This window comes from Nycticebus coucang, chromosome 13, assembly GCF_027406575.1.
Source record: "Nycticebus coucang isolate mNycCou1 chromosome 13, mNycCou1.pri, whole genome shotgun sequence".
Classification (NCBI taxonomy): domain Eukaryota; kingdom Metazoa; phylum Chordata; class Mammalia; order Primates; family Lorisidae; genus Nycticebus; species Nycticebus coucang.
The window spans coordinates 28898929-28905666 of NC_069792.1; the positions used below are offsets into that span (position 1 = coordinate 28898929).

General features: G+C 33.0%; 1 non-coding gene across 1 annotated transcript; it reads right to left on the minus strand.

Moving 5' to 3' along the window:
* Positions 1-4770: 4770 nt before the first annotated feature.
* Positions 4771-4876, minus strand: LOC128564126 (U6 spliceosomal RNA). Its single transcript, XR_008374002.1, has one exon. It is a non-coding gene; the product is annotated as a U6 spliceosomal RNA (small nuclear RNA).
* Positions 4877-6738: the final 1862 nt, after the last annotated feature.

The following is a 6738-nucleotide window of genomic DNA, read 5'->3' on the forward strand; positions in this document are numbered from 1 at the left end:
GATGGATAAAGGACTTAAATTTAAGGCAGGAAACAATAAAAATCCTCAAAGAAAGCATAGGAAAACACTGGAAGATGTTGGCCTGGGGAAAGACTTTATGAAAAAGACTGCCATGCAATTGCAACAACAACAAAAATAAACAAATGGGACTTCATTAAACTGAAAAGCTTCTGTACAGCTAAGGAGACAACAACCAAAGCAAAGACACAACCTACACAATGGGAAAGGATATTTGCATATTTTCAATCAGACAAAAGCTTGATAACTAGGATCTATAGAGAACTCAAATTAATCCACATGAAAAAAGCCAACAATCCCATATATCAATGGGCAAGAGACATGAATAGAACCTTCTCTAAAGATGACAGATGAATGGCTAACAAACATATGAAAAAATGTTCATCACCTCTATATATTAGAGAAACGCAAATCAAAACCACCCTGAGATATTATCTAACCCCAGTGAGAATGGCCCACATCACAAAATCTCAAAACTGCAGATGCTGGCGTGGATGTGGAGAGAAGGGAACACTTTTACACTGCTGGTGGGACTGCACACTAGTACAACCTTTCTGGAAGGAAGTATGGAGAAACCTCAAAGCACTCAAGCTAGACCTCCCATTTGATTCTGCAATCCCATTACTGGGCATCTACCCAGAAGGAAAAAAATCCTTTTATCATAAGGACACTTGTACTAGACTGTTTATTGCAGCTCAATTTACAATCACCAAAATGTGGAAACAGCCTAAATGCCCACCAACCCAGGAATGGATTAACAAGCTGTGGTATATGTATACCATGGAATACTATTCAGCTATTAAAAAAATGGAGACTTTACATCCTTCATATTAACCTGGATGGAAGTGGAAGACATTATTCTTAGTAAAGCATCACAATGGAGAAGCATGAATCCTATGTACTCAATTTTGATATGAGGACAATTAACGACAATTAACGTTATGGGGGTGAGGAAAAGTAGAAAGAGGGATGGAGGGAGGAGGGTGGGGCCTTGGTGTGTGTCACACTTTATGGAGGCAAGACATGATTGCAAGAGGGACTTTGCCTAACAATTGCAATCAGTGTAACCTGGCTTATTGTACCCTCAGTGAATGCCCAACAACAAAAAAAAAAAACACATACAGTATGCTTAGTAGGACTTTGATAAAATTTGATTAGCCCCTATATTACTGACTAAAATAATATATACAAGAGGTGCAAGCCTATTGTAAATTATGCTAAATAGTAATACTTTTTACATTTAATAATTTTTTAATTCTATAAAAACTATAATTTGCGATTACCGATTAACTGTTGTTTTATTACCCTTAAGGTCCTGAATGTCATCACAATGTCTTCTTTTAATATTACCTTCATCATTGGATAAAGAAAAAAATCACTGGGGTCCAGATGAAGTGAGTAGAGTGGATGTTCTGATACAGTTATTTATTTGCTGGCTAAAAACCTCCCTCACAGACAGTGCCATGGGAGCTGGTGCATTGTCGTGATGCAAGAGCCATGAATAAGTTGTTGGCCAAGATTTTCAGTTAAGATTTTCCTTTTCTCTATCAATGTTTGCTTGGTCTGCTATGCTTCTGACAGTCAACCCACAATATTGACACATAATTCCATGAATTTTTGCAATGTTTCTGTCAGTTTTGCTCATTACTGGCTACCCCGACCTCTCTCATTTCTCTCCCCTGGCATTATCCTCATAAACTTGGACTAACATGTCTCTGATTTCACTTCCATTCTTGCCAGGTTTAATGAGAAATTTATGAATGTTTGTTCATTCTGTAATTCAAGCTCTGACATTCTTGCCATGGTATGCAAAAACACGTGACAGCAATAATGAATGCCACTCAGCAAGCCCCTGTCATATATTGACATGAACACAACTGTGCAACACTGAGGTACAAAAGTTACAGAGCCTTACCAAGTTGTTTGCATAGTGGTGCCAACATAAGTATACAGTGGCAAGTTAGCAAACTTAATTGTCAGACGTCATATGCTTTAGTGTCATATTTAAGAAATAGTCTAACACAACGTTATGAAGATTTATGCCTATGTTTTCTTCTTATGCCTATGTATGTGTGTATATGTTAAATTTAGGTCTGTGATGTATTTTAAATTAATTTTGTAGAATATGTGAGGTAGACATCAAATTTTATTCTTTTGCGTGTGTATATCCCATCACTCTGCAGTATGTGTTGAAAAGTCTACTCTTTCCTACATTGAATTCTATTGATAGTATTATTGAAGATCAACTGACTATAAATGTATTGGTTTATTTCTGGATTCTGAATTTAATTTCAGTGATATATATGCCTACCTTCATGCTAGTATACAAACCTTACATTACTTTTATTAAATCTTTTGTAATTATTTTATTCTTTTATGCTATTGTAAATGGAATTATTCTCTGAATTTTATTTTTAGATTGTTCACGGAAAGTAAATAGAAGTTAATTAATTTTCATATATTGATGTTTTATTTTGCAATCCTTCTGGTTTCATCAGCTTTAACAGATTACAGAGTCCATAAGACTGTCTATATGTAAGATCATGTTATCGTGAATAGAAATAGTTTTATTTCTAAGTTTGCAATGTGGAGGACTTTTATTTCTTTCTCTTCCCCAGTATCCTTTACTAGAGCCTTCAATAGACATGTACAAAGTTGTAACTTTTGCTGACATTTTCAAAAAACCAAGTTTGGTTTCTACTTTTTTTTCTATTTTTTTTAAATTCTCTATTTCGTTTAATTTCATTCTGGTATTTGTTATTTGCATGTTTCTTATTGATTTGGTTTTAGTTTACTACTCTTTTTAGTTTCTCAGGGTAAAAGATTAGCTTATTGACTTGAGATCTTTTTTAATATAGACGTTTACAGATATAAATCTTTCTCTAAGCCCTGCTTTCACTGAATCCCATAAGGTTTAATATATTTTGTTTATTTTGTTTTCTTTTCATTCATCTCCATGTATTACCAATTTCTCTTATTTCTTCTTTGACCCGTAAGTTATTTAGGAGCATACTGTTGAATTTCTACATATTTGTGAGTTTCACAAATTTCTTTCTGTTAATAATTTCTAGTTGCATTCCATTGTTGTCAGGACACATACTTTTTATCGGTTATACATATATTTCTTTATTTATTATTTTTTTAAGTCTTTTGCACATAGATCATAAATACATTTATGCCAATTTCAGTGTGTTGATTATTTGTACAAATTGGAGTGTTGACATCATACTAATCAATATAGCGTTCACCTCATTTACCCAATTACCCCAATTATAACATTAGGACATTTGTGCTCTACACATGATAGATTCAACTTGTACTTGCAATGTGCTCCATAGTTGTGGTCCCCCTACTATCCTCTACTGTTCCTCCCACCCCCTCCCCATCCCTCTCCCTCCTCTTCCCTCCTTCATCTTGGTCTAAAATTGTGTTTCATTTTTCATATGCAAGTGTGAGTTGTTATAAATTGGTTTCACAGTAGTACTGAGTACATTGGATATTTTTTTTCCAATTCCTGAGATACTTTACTAAGAAAAATATTTTCCAGTTCCATCCATGTAAACATAAATATCTTTTCAAATTTATTGAAGTTTATTTTATGGCCTTACATATGTTTTATCCTGCATAATGTTTCATGTGCACTTGAAAAGAATGTACTTTCTACACTGTCAGAGTGTTTTATAGATGTCTTTAAGTCTAACTGGTTTCTCATGTTATTCAAGTCTTTCATTTTCTCGTTCATATTTGATCTAATTGTTCTGCTATTGAAAGTGGAGTATTGAGGTATCCAACAATTACCAGAGAACTGTCAATATCTCCTTTCAATCACGTCTATTTTACTTCATGTATTTTGAAGTTTTGTTGTTAGGGGTATATATGCTTATAATTTTTTTATGTCCTTGATGGATTATTTCACAATTACAAAAATGTATTTGTTTGTTTTAAAATTTTTCATTTTGTTTATTTATCTGTGGGGTTTTTTGTTTGTTTTGTTTTTTTACATTTCTTATGGTTAACTTCTATTCTTTTACATTCCATGAGTATGTGTCCTAGATTCTAAAGTGTGTCACACGGAGTGAGTATATGTCTGTATCATTGTTTAAATACTCATTCTGAAAACTTCTACGTTTAGATTAGAATGCTTAATTATTTTACATTAAATGCAATCATTTAGAATTTGTGTAAGATTTTGCTATTAGTTTTCTATGAGTCTTACATCTTTTTTTATTCTTCCTGTATTACTTATTTTTATTAAATAGTTTATCATTTCAAAATATTTATCTATTACTATTTTTAAAGTTATTTCTTTAATTATTTCCCTAAGTATTATAATTAATGTCTTAACTTGTGCTGTTTAATTATGATTAATTCCAACACAATTTCACTAATATAGAAAAAAACCTTTGTATATTATATAAATCTCATCTCTATGTATCTCCAAGCCATCAGCCTCTTCTGCGCTTTTATTATCATAAAATTACATTTTTATACACTATATATCCATAAACATAGATATATAATTGTTGTTTTTTATACAACTGTCTTATAACTCAAAGAGGAGAAAAAAGTATTATAAACAAAAAATACATTTATAATGTGTTTTAAATTTTTACCTATGTAGTTATTTCTCATTATTTTTTCATATGGGTTCTATTTACTGTACAATGTCCTTTCATTTACATTTGAAGAAATCTCTTTAGTATTCCTGTTGAAACTGGTTAGCTAGCAATAAATTCTCTTAGTTTTTGTGTAATAAATATTGAAAGCTTTACAAATTTGCATGTCATCCTTGTCCAAGAACCATGTTAATCTTCACTAATTAACATTGCTATTTTAGTATATGTGTAGTTGCAGTGACCATTTAATATCTACTCTTATATGGTACAACTTTTTTTTTTTTTTTTTGCAGTTTTTGGTCTGGGCTGGGTTTGAACCCACCATCTCCAGCAAACGGAGCCAGCGCCCCACTCCTTTGAGCCACAGGCACTTCCCAATATACGGTACAAAATATTAAAGAGCCTATTTGGACAATACTAATGTTGATGTTGCAACTTCAATGTTACAATGCTATAGGAAGATGGAGAGATGAAGCTGCAGTCAAGTACCAAGAAGAGTGGTAAAACCTCCACATAGCAAGAAAAATAGATGAACCTCGTGTGATAACTTTCTTCTGATAAGTAACATTAAACTTAATCATAAGTTGTCACATTTCAGCTCATTTTCTTTAGTTAAAAAAAGATCATCTTTTAACTTAGCATAAGTGAAATGAAAACATTATAAATTTTGCATTTATTCCTAAATAAAACCACATAAACTTTCAAAACTGAAAATCTATTAGCAAAGCTTTGTTTCCTATGAAAATTAAATCTGCCCCTTCCCCTTAAAAATTCATACACATTTTGCAAATTATATGTGCATAAATTATTCCAGTATTTTAAATGGTTTCAGTGCACACATAATTTCCTCTAACTGCCCCCTTCATTTTTCCCAATTTTGTTAGGGTTTTTTTTCTTATGTTTTTCTTTTCTCTTTTTGTCCCTTATTGCATTTAGGTAGGCTTTGGCTTCCTCTTCTGAACTCATTTCCTGATGACAAATAAATAAAGCAAAGATGCAGTTCTGGCTCCTGGGGATATTCAGGACCAGGCAGGCCTGACTGGGTAGGGCCTACCAACACTCTTTCTGAAAAAATATTTGTAGAACTGATGAGCAAAGAGACATTTAACAAGACTGAACACTCTGGTGGGGAGGATGCTTTATTTATATCTTTTTATTTGTATCACTAGATAATACATGCTCTTGGTACAAACTTCAAACATAACAGTGGTGAATGAAAAGCCATTTTCTTATATTTATTTGCTTCAACCACCCATTTCCCCCTCCTAGAGTCAGTCACTGTTAATCTCATTTCATGCATCTTTCAGGGGCAGTTTAGGCATATTTAAGCATGTGCCCTGTAGAGGACACTTCCTTTTATTGAGGCAATTTTGCATTATTTTTTGAACTGTAGTGTGCAGAAATCTGACATCTCTTGCTAAAATAAGAGTTAAAAGAGAAACAGACGTTTTAGTGTGACCTTTATCGTCTCCTCATTGTCTCATTCAAACCATACCATATTTACATCTCATTTGCGGAAGCAAGATTCATTCAAGTTCACTGTACTGATTTGCTCCTTTAGGGGAAAGGATATTAATGCTGTGAGGTTGAAGTATGGCCTAAGGATGCTCTTCACCTCTCTCCAGAGCTGAATCTCTCATTTTTTGAATCTCTCATTTTCTCTGTCCCCTTATTTTGTTTTGCTGCTTCATATTTGAGAATATACCACAGAAGTGTGCTGAGAAAGAGCAGAGAGAAGCATATGTTTTTGAGATTGCTTGCAATTGTTTCCAATTTTGTTTCTCTTTTCACTTATTTGGTTTTTTTTTTCTGTTTCTTGATAAATTTCACAAACTAATGTTTCAGATCTTTTTTTTTTTTTCACATTTCTTCTCTAACATGTTTGAATATTTTTATAAAAAAGGTAACGGGTTGAAGTAGGGATAACCAGAGGAAGGAGTCTGCTGTGCAGGGGGCTGGGAACTATAACACACATTCATCTTCATTCCTTCAGATTCCACAAAAAGTGCTTAGCACATCACAGACCCTCTATAAATAAATGGCTATGGGATAAATGAGTGGATAAATAAATAATAAGGCTTAGATTCTAGCCCCAACTTACATT